Consider the following 17,177-nt stretch of genomic DNA (forward strand, 5'->3'; position numbering starts at 1 on the left):
GGAGAACATCCACCAAATCAGCCTTAGTACATGCACGTATGTTACCTTTCTTGCTGAGTGAAGGAGGGTAAGGCTGGTTCTCATGTCTGAAAAATTCTTGTAGGTCACATCCTCTTATTTGACAGGAGACAAACAGGCGAGAAAACAGTTGACAGTCTTCCTTAAGTACTTTAGTCTCAGATACTTTGGATGACTTTGCCCCAGTTTTGAAGAAGCCAGTATTGTTCTTTTTGATTGGCTTGTAGAAGAAATCTCTATCAGACTGCAACTTCTCCATGAATGTTTCGAACTGCTCTTTTCCTCTCTCATGATGCGTTGCAACTAGTTGAGCAGCAGAAGGATCTACTATGTCATTTGTATCCAGCTTTAAAAGATCATCTATCTCTTCTGCAAATGGATTGCCCATTTCCTCTAGCACTAGGGTGAGTTTGTGTACTTTTTCCAGGAACGTCTTCTGAGTACTTGGCGACTGATCATGGTGACGACTGATTTCTTTACATCTTTACTCTTGGATGCTGTTTCGTAATTTGGAACAGAGGCTTTGGGGTTCGCAAGCCGTTGGGGTATTTTTTAGATAAAAAGAGCTCATCCTTTTTACCACCCCGGTATTAGCAGTCCCTTTAAGGGGCAACAATGAATTATTTATCTTCTATTTATTATTATTATACTTTATTAATTTATCATTTTTACTAACATTTATTAATATTCTACTCTATTTATCAACTGAGGACTTTTTGGCAGAAAGCAATGGTGTTTATGACTGTTATGACTGTATTAATGCTTCTTGATGCTGTAAGGGTATAAATAGTATTTATTTGTGCAGGAAATCTACCTTATGCACCAGAGATGCACCAAAGAAGGCAAATATATCAATAATTTTGCACCAAGATGTGAAACATTGAGCGCTTTATGGGTTAACATTGTTTTTCCATTAACTGGTGGCCATCTTGGAAATAATGGCCGCCATCTTTGAATTCTTGATGGCTAGCACTTTTGTCTTAAAACATGACCTACATAGCACATTCACACCAAATTTCATGCTTGTATCACCAAATGAATGATTCTAGTCAAAATCACACTTTGGCTACTCCACTATTACCCGCAAATTTAGAATCAAAACTGCCCAATCTGGCAACACTGCTGGGAGGGCAAAGTGCGGAGAACAGTGAGCACTGGTATTGAGTTTTGCTACAGTTTATGCGGGGTGAATGTGAAAATGAAAATGCAATCCCCTCTTTGCATTTTCGTTTAAATGATGTCACAGAATGAGCGATGTTAAAGAAGAAAATGAAAAAGCATTTTAAAGGACTGACATTTAATTTTATTTTTGATTCATTTGATGCAGTTACATTGTGAAAATGAAAAAGCATTTCTGTTAATTCATTTTAATGATCAAATTAGACATTTCTAAATGAATTTTGCTACACATTTACTAGAGAATTTTTAAAAAATGAAATGCCAAATACCATTTTCTTTATCATTTTAATTAAGTGACAGAATAAGCAGTGTTGAAGAAGAAAAAGAAAAAGCAGTTTGGAGGATTGCTTTTTCATTTTAATTTTGAGTCAACAAATGCAGCTTCATTTTGAAATTGAAAAAGCATTTCTGGTTTTGACTTTTATTTTTAATTATGCTCCAGAAAAACCTCCATAGGAGATTGGATCTGAAGGCACCCTCAATGCACCCTCAATGCACCCTCAGCAAAAACTGACTCGATGCCCAATCTGTCACTGCATGAATTTTCAGATTGTGTCTAATTCTGTAAAGATTAGCCAATTATAAAATCTTGGTGCCAAGCTTCTTTTATTTACACTTTTACAGTTCACACCTTTTATCCTTTATTTAACTCACTTCTAAAGGTTTGTCAACACATCCGAAGCACTCTTTTGTCCCCAGTCATATGAAAACATGGGAATCACCATTCCATTTTTAGAACTACAATCTAATGATCCTCAAATATTACTAATTTATGTTTCTTAATCCTCGATGCTGAGTTTGAGGTCAAATGTGTTTTAGATCAAAAAGCATCTGCTGTGGGGATGATGTTGCCTCTGAATTGACTTTTACTAGAATTCAGCCCTGATTCTTCAATAAGAAAACCATCCAATCTGATGCTGGAATGAATTTGCATTGATTTTTCCCAGCTGGAATTGGAACTAAATTGGATGGAAACTTGGCCTTGACACAGAGTTAGTATCCACAGCAACAGGGCTGCCTGGTGACTTTAAATCCTTGCTTCACAAACATTTAAAGAACAGAAAAAGGGTTTAGTGTTTTATTTATCCTGCTTGCTGGTTTCTGATTGGAATGCTGACCCTGTTGTGATGTGGGTTAAGGGTAAACAGCTGGCCTGGTGGATCTTGCCTCCGCTCTTCTGTGTCAAAGCCATTCGATTAGTGTAGAATCAGGACGTCTCTTGTCATCTGTCACGCTCAGACTGCTGTCGTCAGCCATCAATACTTCTAGTTTTCATTTCTGGTATTCCTCCCGGTTTCCCTTATCATGCCTACAAGTTGAGCTGGCTACAAACCATCTTTCATATTCAATACAACACCACTGAACATTCAGGTGCTCACTATGAGAAGAATGTTCCTCAATTTTTCCGGCATGCATTACCATGCTAAACTGTTCCCTCTGTCTCTGGTTTGTTCAGGCAAAAGAAACGACCTTGCATTCAAACAGACTTTTCACAACCTTTTTTTCTTGTTTAAATTGATTGGATCCTAAGAGGCACAAGAGGACATTGCTAATATTTTAAAAGTTTAGATACCATGGCAAAGTTACCGTATTTTCCGGACTATAAGTCGCTCCGGAGTATAAGTCGCACCAGCCCAAAAATGCATTATAAAGTAGAAAAAAACACAGATAAGTCGCACTGGACTATAAGTCGCATTTTGACAGGAAATTTATTTGACAAAATCTGGGACCAAGAACTAATAACTTTCACAACCTCACATGACACAATCATAGCAGACTGTTTATCTCATAATTTCACAGTAATTCTTTCTCATACTTATTTATTTATTCTTTTCATGAAGCATCATTGGCCAACTAACCCTTGTACTATCTTAGACGACCCCACCCTTACTTTGACGTGTTATTCCTACCATGACAAAAGTGGATAAAGGTGGAAAGATTTCAAGTAATCCATGGACACCAGTGAGGTTCACAAATCATTGAAGAAAAAAGGTTGAGTACTGTCTAGTGGGTCTAGATGACCCAACTCCCAACGTTAAAGTGCCTATAATAGCACAAGGGCTAATACTCTGTTTTCATCCCGTATTTGTAGAAACAGTTGTCATTTTTATTGCATTTCTGAATCTATGAAATCATTGGAAAATAGAATATTATGTTGTTAGCCTTCAAGATCTTACTGTAAAAAAAGATTTGCTGATACTCTGAGTCACTTAACATACTCTTAACACTTAACATACCTCATGCATCAAATTGGCCCAGGAACATCATCTCTGTTCCTTACAAATGAACATAACAGGTGGGTTAACAATATATTTATTTCAATTTATTTCTAATATAAGTCGCTGCGGAGTATAAGTCGCACCCCTTGCCAAACTATGAATAAAAGGGCGACTTATAGTCCGGAAAATACGGTAGACACCAGGCCCTCTGCTTTAGCCAGACTTTATTTTTCAAAAACTGTAGACGTAAAAAATTTAAGCTGGTTGCAGAAGGATAGCATGGGAAATAAAAGGATGTAACAGTCACTGTTTCTAAAACTAAGCAGTCAAAAATAAAATAATACAATTGACAAAGGGTAAAAGAACTAACTGTGATGCTTGTTATTCCTGGAGTCTCTTAAAATAATGGACCTTAAATGTCTTCTTTAAAGCACTTAAGTTGCCGGTGTTCTATAAATCCTTATTACCGGTGAACTTTTTCTTCCGGCCCTCACTGTGCATGCACTGCCTTAAATCACGTCATAATTTTCAGTTTTGGTGACCCGCCCATAAATCTGTGCTACCTTTGATCTTGTGGTTTCTACACTGTTTTCATACTGATTTTGTGACTTTAGGTTACATTTAATTATATGATTTTTCCAACTACTGCAATGCTTCACTTAACTTAGCTCTGAATTTTTAGGCTAGCTCACTACCTAACCTCTGGGACTCATAAACTGTTTTCACACCACGCCATAATTCCGTGGCAGATCCATGTCCACAGAGCCTCTCTGTCCGCGCTGTGAAAGGTCTTTCAAACTGAATACTGAGCACGCTGCCAAATCTGAATTTGATCTTGGCGGAGAAATTCCGTTCCGGTGTAAGTTCATGTTCTGCGCTCACTGCGTTCGGCTTAAAAGATCTCACAGATTTTGAAAGGTTCATGGCAGGGACAGAGAGGCATTGTAGACTGTAGATCTTCTGGATTATTTCTCTTTAATTTTTCAAAGTGATACCACTTCCTCATACAGCTCATTAATGACAGCCGCACATATTTCTACAATCTCCACCTGCACACAATACCACCAGGTGGACAACATACTATGCATTTTAACCTGTGAAGCTCTGCACCCTCCCCCTCCCCTCGCGAATCTGTCCTATCAAAATACACATGTCACAATACGGATATATATCCGGAGGCAGTACAAGAGACAATGTTATTTTAAAGAGTATGACTTAGAAAAAACGTTTTCAGAATATTAACATACCTTTCAAATGAATAAAATGGTAGAGCAAACTTTATTTAATGATGGTAGAGCAAACTTTATTTAATGATCAGTGTACAGTGGAGCAGTGGTTAGCACTCTTGCCTCACAGCAAGAAGGCCCTGGTTCAAGTCCCGGTTAAGGGACCTGAAATAGAATCACCATGCATGTGCGGTTAAGGAAGGAGAATGCCATTTATATCCAACATAGCTAACTGTAGAAAACTGGTACTTTTAAAACACTTCAAATGTCTGAACGGTGCTTAAACTGGTGCTTTTTAGAAACATGCAGCTGTAATGAAGCAGCGTGGCAGGGAGGAAAGGAGCGCTTGAATGCGGCTGAGATGATTTATTTCCTTCATTATGGCAGTCTGCACTTCAGCGCTGAATCTCAGTTTTCACACTCGCTGAAGTAACTACGTATTTCACCACTCATCGCCATGACAACAGTCCTTTTTTAGAGCATTGTAAAAATCGCTCTGATCCATCAGGTCGCTGTATCTGAACCTTTTGCTGTGAAGTTCAGCAGAACTTTCAATTGTTTTGCCTTCAGCATTTTTACCTAAGCTCAGTATTCCATGATGCCACTATGCACGGCCTCACTCGTTCTTTTTAGCCCGCCAAAAAGCACAGAAATCCACTTTTTGTTTACATGGTACTTGTACCAATTTGGCACAGAGTTTCGGTCCTCATCCTAAAACTAAGTTGTAATTGTCTCATTTCACTATTTGACAACAACAACCGCAAACAAAAAAAGAATATACTCACTACTCACATCCTCATAATGCGTACTCTCGTCTAGATTACATATTTATGTTCAAAAATTACCTACTAAGAGTGAAAAACAGTGATATTGTATTTGTATAATTTCTGACCAAGTTATAGTAAGTCTCTACTTGGCAGGAAAGAAAAGATCCACTGTTTGGAGATTAAATAATAACATCTTAAATTACCCAAATATCAAAGACAAATTAAGCAATGAAATGAAACAATACTTAGTACATAATGATAATGGCGAGTTATGACCAGGAACTCTATGGGATGCTCTAAAAGCAGTTCTGAGAGGAAAAATAATTAGCATCTCATCCTGTGAGAAAAAAATAGATGCATTTTTAAAACAGTTAGATTTACTGACTCTAACGGTTGAGCAAAATGAAAAATGGATTTCAGCAATTACCCGTGAAGAAATTCAATTGGCAATCAGAAAAATAAAAAGAGGAAAAATGGCGAGAGCAGACGGGTTTAGTCCAGAATGGTATAAAACGATGGAAACTCACCTAATTCCAACCTTATTAAAAACATTTAACTGGGTGATGGGATGGAGAAGAAAAGTACTTCATTGTCTTGGAATGAAGCAATAATCTCTATTATCCCCAAAGAAGGGAGGGACTGACTGGATTGTGCTAACTACCGGCCAGTTAGTGTTTTAAACATCAACTACAAACTATTCACTTCTATAATATCAAGGAGATTGGAAACAATTGTCCCACTGCTGATACATAAGGACCAGACAGGATTCATTAGACAAAGATAGATACAGGACTGGATCAGGAAAGTACTAATTATAATTCATCAAGTTGTTCAACAAAAACAGGAGACACTAGTGATAAGCCTGGATGCCCAATAGGCATTTGACTCAGTGAGGTGGACGTTTTTATACAAAGTACTCGACAAATGTGGCTTTCACAAATCAATTATTGAGACAATTTCAGGGTTATATAACAAACCAACTGCCAGGATTAAAATCAATGGAGACCTCACTGAGATGATAACCTTAGAGAGAGGAACTAGACAGGGATGTAACATGTCTGCATTATAAATTAAACCTCTTGGGCTGTGGATCAGGCAAAGAGCAGACATCAAAGGAGTAAAAGTTTCAGCAGAAGAACAAAAGCTTTCCTTATTCGCAGATGATTTACTACTAATAATATCTCAACCCTACAAAAACTCTACCCATGATTATGGAATCCTTCAAAGAATTTGCCACTCTGTCAGGATATAAAATTAATGTAAACAAGACCCAGGTCTTAACTTTAAACTACAGCCCCCCTTTGTAGTAGGTTTAGGGGTTGTCATCTGGACTTGGATTTAAAGTTAGAAGACGTTTCACCTCTTATCCAAGAGGCTTTGTCAATTCTGAATTGGCTGGTCTAAGAGCTGGTATATATGCGCTCATGGGGGAGGAGTCAAACCTGAAACTGGATGGTATTGTCCAACTTAGCCTCATTGGTTTCGGGTCGTTTAGAGTCCTTTGTCCTCAGCTGGGGGTTGGGGAACCAGTGACTCCCTCCCCAACTGGTCATCTCTTTCAGCTGTTAACGACTCAGGTGGAACTGGTTTGGTTTGTTTAGGTTTCAAAACACTGCCGTAGATGGATGGAAGAATAAACCTGAGACCACCATTCTTATTAAGAGAAGGTTTATCCTTCTTGACAAAGATGGCCTCTTTCACTCCTCGCTCAAACCATCCTTTCTCTCTGGCTAGAATTCGGACTTCACTGTCCTCGAACGAGTGGTTTGTGGCCTTCAGGTGGAGGTGCACTGGAGACTCAGGTCCACTTGGGTTGGCTCTGCGATGTTGGTAAAGCCGCTTGTGTAGAGGTTGTTTGGTTTCTCCTATATACTGTTCATTGCAGTTCTCTTTGCAGTGGATAGAGTACACAACATTACTCTGTTTGTAGCTGGGAATTTTGTCCTTTGGATGAACCAGTTTTTGTCTGAGAGTATTGACTGGTTTGAGATGAACTGGGATGTTATGTTGTTTGAAAATCCTTTTTAGTTTTTCAGACAAGCCTGAGATATAGGGAATTGAAATACTGTTCCGTTTCGGCTCTTGATCCTTCTTGTTTTGTTTTCCTGTATGTTGGGATCTGGTGAATGCCCACTTGGGATATCCACAGGTTCGGAGGGCTTGGCGGATATACAGCCCCCCTTAAAAAAATTAAAGATGATTACAAATGGGAATGGAAAGCAGACTCAATTAAATATTTAGGCATTACTCTGCACAAAGACTTTACAAAGATGTATGATGTGAACTATAGACAACTTAATACTAAACTATAGTCAGATCTGCAAAGGTGAAACGCAATACCACTTTTAGACCTTCACTCTCGGATTGACTCAATAAGATTTAATATTATACCATGAATGTTATATTTATTCCACTGTTTATCATTTCCCATACCCCAAAAGCAATTTGTAGAATGGGATAAGATATTATCAAGATATATATGGAGAGGTAAAAACCCAGAATTAAATATCAAACCTTACAATTAAAAAGAGATCAAGGTGGCAGAAATCTTCCTTGTTTACAAGATTATTTCTGTGCTGCCCAGCTGAGGCCTCTTATCTGCATGTGCTTTCCAGTATACGCTGCAGGATGGAAACATCTAGAGCTCAAAGCCTTTGAAAGAATCCCCTTGTGCTATCCTAGGCACTTTAACGTTGGGAGTTGGGTCATCTAGACCCACTAGACAGTGCTCTGAACCTTTTTTCTTCAATAATTTGTGATCTTCACTGGTGTCCATGGATTACATGAAATCTTTCCACCTTTATCCACCTTTGTCATGGTAGGGAGAACACGTCAATGCAAGGGTGGGGTCATCTAAGATAGCACAAGGGTTAAAAGTTTTCTTAGGGGATATCAAGTTACAGGGGGAACTTACTTCACAGGATGACCCCTTACTAATTATGATGATTAAAACCTGGAATGATCCAGTTACAAATGTAACTTGGTGGAAGACTCAAAAATTCTCAGATGGTGTGCGTACGACTCAAAGTTTACAACAAGTACGATGGTAGATTTAAATTATGGATTGCAAAAGGGTTAACAGATTACAACTCATTTGTTCATAAGGAAGTGTTTCAAACATTTGATACTCTAAAAGCAAAACACAGGTTCAATTCTGAAGATTTCTTCAGATATTTACAGGTCAGGCACTATTTCAACCAAAAATTAAAATACCCACAGATGACCCGAGGTTTCTTAAAACCTTAAAAACATCAATAAAAACAATATGCCCTACGAAAATAATTTCAAAATTATACAAGAGTATCTTGACGCGTAAGGGGAGAACACGTAGTATGTAAGGGAAAAATGGGAGCGAGAAGGAGGGCTCACTATTACAGAGGAGGATTGGGAACAAGTATGTTGGAAACAATGGATCACAACAGGATCAAACATTTGGTGTGAATTCTGTTGGAAGAGCATAATGAGGTTTTATTCTACACCCTCTCAGAAAAAATACCTGGGAGGTAGTAATTGTTGGAGGTGCAGTAATAATGGAGCCAATCACTTCCATATATTTTGTGAATGTGTGGTTATCAAGAAGTATTGGGCTGACATACATACATACATCAGCAAAATGTATTTCTATGGTTTTCCCCTTGTCCTTTCAAAGTCTGTTTTGAGTAAAATTGATGGCCTAGACAACAAAAATAAGAAACTGCTCTACATTCTACTGGCAGCCAGTAAGAAAGCAATAACAAGAAGATGGCTTAAACCTGAACAACCAACGACAGAGGACCGGATTGATGTTGTACAACAAATGTTTATAATGGAAAGAGTCTCACACTCATTACAAATACGTCTGGATGGTTTTTACGCTACTTGGTCTATATGGACAGACTATGTAAAGCCTATAAGATCAGACTTTGCCTGAAACACCACTGAAATCATGTCATATCATTTATGTTTTGAAAAATCCCTGCTCCCTCACATGTTTGATTGTTTCGCTTGTTCTTTTCCTTTTCATTTAAAACCGAGAAAGCAAGAACATTGTAATCTGTCAAAGCAATGAAATTGTCTTGGCTGAATTTTAAATTAACACAATTATCGCTAAATGAAATATCACGATATTTCACAGAAACGGTTATTTTTCTTACACCCTTTGACCTAATCTTACCAAACATTTGAACTGATGCAGAATGTGCTCAGAATGGCTCCATCTCTCTCTAGTGCCATTTTCAAAACTGGTCAGGACGTTTGCTCTTGACATAGACTGCTGGGGTCACTTTAGGAAGAAAATCTTTGTTTAACAAAGGAAGCTTTAGTGTTAGTCGTCTTGGGTTAACAGAAGACAGTTGTCTTTAAAAGAGTTTGCTGAGATCTTGAGATTAAGCCTACACTGATTTAGTGTAATGACATCTGTTCCTTTACTAATATGAGATCATTGTAGTCTGAAGAAAATATGAAAGGACTTAACGGAGAGGGTTCCTAACGGCACCCAGGTAACAATTTTTAGATTGTACAATAAACTGAATTTAACCCAAAGAAATGTGTTGAGTTAGAGAGTGTGTGTGTTCATGTGTGTGTGTGTTCGTGTGTGTGTGTCCAAATAGATAAACAAAGTTAGGTAGATAGCATAAAGATATGGCTGGATACATAAAGGGTGGGACTCTCCCTTGTGAGTGCCTGGTTTAATTCGCAGGTGGTGCACATACAGTATGTGTGTGCCTTGCGGCATCCATGTGTGCTGAAAAAGCCAAGTTGTTGCTTCCTATCAAGTTTCTTTTGAGGCTAAATCCTGAAGAAATGTAAAGCGTATTTACAGTATATTCACTGGGACAGGAAATGTTGGCACACTGCAACCACACAAAAGTATGAGCGCCATGTCTCAATAAAATTCTGCATTTGTGAGCCTAACAGATTTTACGTTATTGGCACAGAAAGGCACACCTGGCTAATGAGAAGCTCCTCTGAGGTGTGATGTATTTATAGCTGGGTTCCTGTATGAATGTGTGCATGAATTGACACATCAGACGCTCCTCTTCAGCCAGGTGCAGGTCCTGTTGGGGAGGAGCCGGCTGTGTCTGGAAGGGTTGGAGAAAAAGTAGAAGGACTCAGTGATATTTAACACTTCTGAAACATCCCTGATGTGTGGTACCATGGCAACCAGCCCGAGCCTCATTCTTTCTCACTTCAGTCTCTCTTCCTCTGTTCTCATGCAAACATGCAAAATGCATGAAGTGTGCAGCAGTGAGCAACTTGTTATCGAGCTGCAACAGGCTGATTATTGTGCAGATTTGCGAGCTGGCAGAAGGGACATGCGATCCTGATGACGGGGTTCATGCTGCGGTCACATCATGAGAGATGTTGCTGCGGAAACTGCCCCCCCTCCACTCCTCACTCCTGTCTTATCTCACTTTCTTTGATGATAAGCTTAAGAAACGCGCTTGACAAACATAATGCCATACTGTCACTCCAGGCTTAAAAACACAAATTAGATGGATGAAAAAAGGAAACTGAGTTTGTGTCTTACATATGTGACGTTTTCATGTTTTCAGAGTAGATATTTTTGTTATCTGACTCTGGATTTCCGTCTTGGAGCTGCTTTGCACATTCTGTTTGCCCTCGAGAGTTTTGGAAAAACAAGTCATCTCGCTGACCATTCCTATAAGTGTTCCAATATCATGAAAAAAAAGTCTCTACAAAAAGGTTTTCTCCAGATCAATTTGACCTTTTAAGAATTATTACAGTTCTTTATAGAAACCTTGATGAAATCATAGGGGTGTAACGAATAATTGACTTAATCAAGTAATCAATTTCTTTTCCTATAATCCAACCAGATCGATCTGTCTGAGGAAGGTCTTCAATCAAATCAACCAATACCATAGAATAATTGTTTTAAAATTATATATAATAGTTCTATAAATTTAGGAAAATACCATTTAGATTGAGACATGGTAGGTTTATGGTAGGTAACATAACAATGACCAAGTGCATCAGCGGACAACACACATGTGATGTCATCAAACACGGATCAGTCCATCATTCCAGTCCAATGTGTGGACAGACTTTGAATAAAGTCATGTGACCATCCAGTGTCTAGAATGTTCTAAGAATGTTCCCTTTGGATTCTTTGGATGTGGAAAAACAACAGTGGTGAACTTTAGGAAACTAACATGTGAATGGATTTACCATTCATTCTAGTTTACTTGTTGGTTTGGACACAGATTTCATTTCCACTTGATGATCTGGAACAATCTGGAAAACTTCACTGTTCAGTAGCAGGAATTTCTGTCTGAGTCTCACTGCTGGAAGTTTGGGATAAAGATCTTTCAGATGTTTTGTTGTTTGATCTGTATGACCCATGATCTTTAGGAAATTGAACGTTTTTCCGGTTTAAGTCTACAGAGACGTAAAGTGTTGCTTAGCTGATCAAGAGTTGTAATTGGAGAAAGACATCAATCAAATTAACTTTTTGCTCCAAGGGAAACCAGATCAAAGAAATGTTTTTTTATCCCCCCCAACAAACCATGAAAAAGTGTTAAGTTTGCCTCCACTTCACCCCCCCACCACCCCAGCACACACACAGCCTGAACCTGCACCGCAGCTACTGGCAGAAGGATGGAGGTTAATAATACAAGTGTTAACAAGCAGGAAAGCATCAGCAGCATCACAAAAACAGTGAACCAAGCTGTTTTGTTATTCTGTCCAAGCAGTTGTGACCCACTAACAAAACAACACGACTTCACTGCAGAAAAAGAAGACACTTCATCTGATGGCAGATTTAAAGTGGTTTATTAAAAGGAGCTTCTTAAACTGTAAATGTGTGAGAAAAGGATTCTTCAGGATGATTCCCCTTTTTTGCAGTTCATGTGGCTTTTCTTTCACAGACAGCTACAGATCGGGGCATTTCCCTCTTCATTTTCCCTCCCATAGGGATCAAGCCCAGATGGGTTGATGCTTCAGAAAATGGATTCCAAGACGTTTTTTAGGCTTTTCCAGCTACTTCTAACGTCCATTTTCCATACTGTTGTCAGTCAGTTTCATCTCTTAAAGAGCCTGCAGGCCATGAGTGTTCTGGTAGATTCTCCACTGTGCGCTCACGCCATCCATACCCTGCTTGTCTATTACTGTCGGCTCCGTATTCAACATCTGTTCCCTTTTTAATCAGTTAAAGCCCTCACCATGCCATTTCTTCATTCACCTTTCTGGATGTGGGCTCTTCTGGTTGATTTGTTTCTTGCTCAGATTAGATTCATGCAGAATAAAGGTGAATCTAGTGTCTGAGCTGCTGACAACAGAACTGCTGAACCAACGTACTGCAAAGAAAATTGAAAAAGATGCTAAGTATTTTTTTCCTGAGATGAAGTCCTGAGTGCTTCAGCTATTTTTCTTAAAGCTTTGCTTCCTGCTGCACGGTGCACTCAAACCACCTAATTCCTGGCGGCTCAGTTGCCAGTTTTATTTTGAAGATGTAGGAAAACGCTGCAGATTCCTCCTGTGAGCAGGCGCCCATATTCATGCTCACAGCAGATGTCAGGCTGAAAACATTGCCATCTATAAAACAAGCATTATGGTCTTTTTTCATTATTCGTGCGATCACAGTTGCTTTTCATGCACAATCACTGAGAGAAAGATGTTTCTGTGAAAACATGTTCGGATAACTAAGATTATAGGAAGACAAAATCCTCTTATACCACAAGTCAACTCTGAAATGATTCAGAGTTCAGAATGTCCTTCCACAGCACTTTGTTGAGAGGATTTATCCTTGGATTTCCTGTGTTGACAGGCTTTGTAATGAAGCATTATGCAACGCTTCACGTGGACGTGTTTTGCAGCCATCTATAGTTTACATTAATGAATGTTAAAGAGGGTTGAAACTTCTGCAAACAGGTAAAAGCTGAAAGAGCAAGAAGCACTTTGCAATGGTAATGATGTCACACACCTTCTAAATGCACACAGTGTAGCTTGACATTGAAGGAGGAGAGATTTTCTGTACCTGATCAGCAGTCAGGAGTTGTGGAGGAGATTTGATCCACAAAGTTTGAGGCTTTTGCCTGCTGAAGCAACCATGATTTACTGCATTTTAAGAAATCAATTCAAATCAAACTTTTTTAATAAAAAAAAAAGCTATTCTTATGCCTTGCGCAACTCGAAACACTTTAAATTTAAAAACACAAAAACATAAAGAGTATTACAATAAAAAAGCCACCCCCTCCCCTTTGTTAACACATACGACCCATGACCCCAAACACAATGAATACTAATAAGAGTAACTTTCTAAAAGAAACTTAAGACTCTGCTATGAGGAAACACTATTTGGGGATCCATTCATACCAGGAGCAGCTCGGCCACATAGGAGCATTGCCACAGTGCCCACCCAGACCGGGACGGCAATGTGGTCCACCCCACAGCCACTAGGCTGCAATGTTAAACTCCAGCCGCCCGAGCAAGGGCAACAACCGCAACCATCGACCAAGCCAGCAAGGCAGAAAAGATCCCCACTGGAAACAATGGGGCTAAAATCATAATAAGATGCTAAAATTAAAGACATAAGATGAATATAAACTATAAATTTGAAAATAAGAATAAATGCATAAAAATAATTAAATACATAAAATTGACGAAGGGTCGGCGGTTCGATCCCCGCTCCCCCTAGTCAACTGTAGCTGTGCCCCTAGGCAAGACACTTCCTCCAGAGTGGCTCCACTGGCTCCACTCCAATGTGCCAAGTATGAATGAGGAGTGAATGAATAATGGACACATTTTAAACACTTTGACCGTCTGGAAAAGTGCAGATAAATCCAATCCATTATTATTCTATAAACACTGCAATAATCAAGCACGGTTCATGTTCTATGTTACGAGTTACGTGTTCTTGGCGTGGTTTATTCATACCTCTTCCGTTGTTTTAACGTGGTTCATTTGTAATGCATCTGTGAAAATTTCACATAAGGACCACAACTTTTCTCACTTGTATGACCTGTTTTCATCTTTGCAATATGTGCAAAAGAGACGTAGTGTCTGTGTAACACGGCTTTTTAGAAGTTTTAGAAGTACGGTGGCCCAGAAGGGTCACAACACAACACATTAACTTTACACACAACACATTCACTTTACACACAACACATAAACTTTACACACAACACATTAACTTTACACACAACACATTAACTCACAACACAACACATTAACTCACAACACAACGCAATAACTCACAACACATTAACTCACAACACATTAACTCACAACGGAAGTAAAGCTGCAATGGAAGTGCTTTGTTAAAAAATTTACACCCTAAACCGCCCAATCTGGCAACGCTGCTGCTAGCTTCTCTTGTAGAAAATAATGCTCCCTCCACAGCTCACTGTGACGTTACTTTCTGTTAGGCAGTTAGCCACTCAGCCCAGTGGAAATTTCAGAATAAAAGCACTTCAATTGCAGCTTTACTTCCGTTGTGAGTTAATGTGTTGTGAGTTATGTGTTTTGTTGTGAGTTAATGTGTTGTGTTGTGAGTTATTGTGTTGTGTTGTGAGTTAATGTGTTGTGAGTTAATGTTTTGTGTTGTGAGTTATTGTGTTGTGTTGTGAGTTATTGTGTTGTGTTGTGAGTTAATGTGTTGTGTTGTGAGTTAATGTGTTGTGTTGTGAGTTATTATATTGTGTTGTGAGTTATTATGTTGTGTTGTGAGTTAATGTGTTGTGTTGTGAGTTAATGTGTTGTGTGTAAAGTTAATGTGTTGTGTGTAAAGTTAATGTGTTGTGTGTAAATTTAATGTGTTGTGTGTAAAGTTAATGTGTTGTGTGTAAAGTTAATGTGTTGTGTGTAAAGTTAATGTGTTGTGTGTAAAGTTAATGTGTTGTGTTGTGACCCTTCTGGGCCACCGTATAGAAGTCTACATCAACACCTAGTGCTGTGGCATAGCAACTGAATACACAACGTAGGAAGGAGATCAAGTGCTATTCAGTCGATATTCATTCCAATAGTCATACAATGTAATACATCATGCCTGCAGGACCAATATCTTTCTGTGAGTATATTCCTGTCTGACATTAGCTGGTATGGAGACATAGCTGTGAGGCGGTGAGGGGTGGATAAAACGTTTCCATGGTTTTTGCTCCAGCCCTGCAGTGGGGAGGGTTTCTTTGAGAATCCATTTCCTTCATTCTATGGCTCCATCTGCTTGAGAATAGTACCTGCGACATCTTGCTGTACTTAACGTTTCTCCATTCCATGCTAGAATTCACTTGCGTCCCTACTAGTTCTGTAGGGTTTTTAACTCTGTAGAACGTTATAGACAGGAAGGTAGTGTTGGCTGAGGTTGTAATTGAAAAATTCCACCCCTGGCCACTCCCTCTAACAGTCTGTCAGTGTCACTGCAGAACGGCAGTCCTGAGAAGATTACTCAAACAGTCCCTCAATGTTGATCCAAACTTTCAGCCATGGGCCAACATGAAGTGGAACTGGTTAGAATGGTGCAATACGAACTGTTATCATTCATCTGGAAGTCAGACTTGTCCTGATGCTCTCCCCTACAGACGTCCATACTTGACCACCAGCACGAGTCCAAAGGCTTTTGTTTGAATCAAACATCGTCCTGGTGAGTTTCATGTACCAGGCTGATCATTTGCTTCCTTTGGGATACTGGAACTATGCATCTCTGAGTTCATTTTCAACGACAAACAAGGCTTAAGTGCTAGAGAGAAGGACTTTGATGTTTTCATTTTTAAATCTGCCCCCTCAAATGCCTCAGTAAAATCTCTCAAAGGGCCTCTGGTTCAGTGTGCAGCAGGACCAGCAGTTCAGGCTCCCTCAGGGGTTCTGTGTTCTCAGGTGATGAAAGAGATATTCTAGAGAGGCAGTGAGAACCATGACTTTGAGCATCATCTTAGAAAAAGAGCAGGCAAGCTGACCACCATGCAAACCACATCCCTCTGCATCCCGGTCCTTTGGTCAATATCAGGGCTTGGTCTGTGTCCCCCCAGAAGAGGGTCCTCCACTTTTCCACTTCTGGAAAAAAAAAACGGGTTAACACCTCTTTTTCTACAACTGAATATTGTCTTTCTACTGGAGATGGGGAATATGAGGCGAACACAGCCCTTTGCTGCCTCGTGTTGGTTTGGATTTATGTCAGTATGGCTCCCAAACCCCAACAATCTTTTGAAGCAACCACAGGCACACCTCCAAAGGTCTACAGTGCCCCCCACCACTATAACTGGAGAGGCAATGAACTTTTTCATTCACTAATCTAAGAGCTTTAATGCAGTTAAATAAATGAAAAACTCGATAATGACTGCTCACTTTTTCGCCTCATGCTGTCAAAGAGAATTTACTGCATCAGCATGACATCAAAGCCCTGGAGAGAAACAGTAAAACTGCTGTTTTTAGCTTTTAACTTCATTAGCAGATCAACTCGCAGCTCTGTGTGTGTTTGGAGCCTTTGAAAGTTTTCAAAACCTGTGATGGGTCATATATGTTATATATGTTCTTCAACTGTTGTGATGAAGGCATCTCTTTGTCAGAGAATGTGGGATTTTGTTATTTGGCGTAAACCGACCCCCCAAAAAAATCAAATTAAATCCATACATAAATAAATAGAAATAAGAAAAAGAAAGAAAAGATAAACATGTCAATCTGTGTTATTTAGCAGGAGCAGTGCTCGCAGGTCTTCCACACAGTTCAAGTGGGCGGGCGGCTGCATGGAGCTGACAGAACTGTGGGGGTGAAGCTGAAGAAACAGATTATTTGAGTGCCCATTGGCATTTCGCCTCCTTCCTCCTGGTGACTTTATG

At 39.3% G+C, this 17,177-nt stretch overlaps 1 protein-coding gene across 1 annotated transcript in view; it reads left to right on the top strand.

The window, feature by feature from the left end:
• The window catches only part of LOC101156601 (gamma-aminobutyric acid receptor subunit pi), a 130,588-nt gene that overhangs the window by 15,298 nt on the left and 98,113 nt on the right, over positions 1 to 17,177 (top strand). The gene's annotated exons all lie outside the window — the stretch shown is intronic.

The sequence above is a fragment of the Oryzias latipes genome, chromosome 15 (genome assembly GCF_053564925.1).
Source record: "Oryzias latipes strain Hd-rR chromosome 15, Olatipes_Hd-rR_3.1".
Taxonomy (NCBI): domain Eukaryota; kingdom Metazoa; phylum Chordata; class Actinopteri; order Beloniformes; family Adrianichthyidae; genus Oryzias; species Oryzias latipes.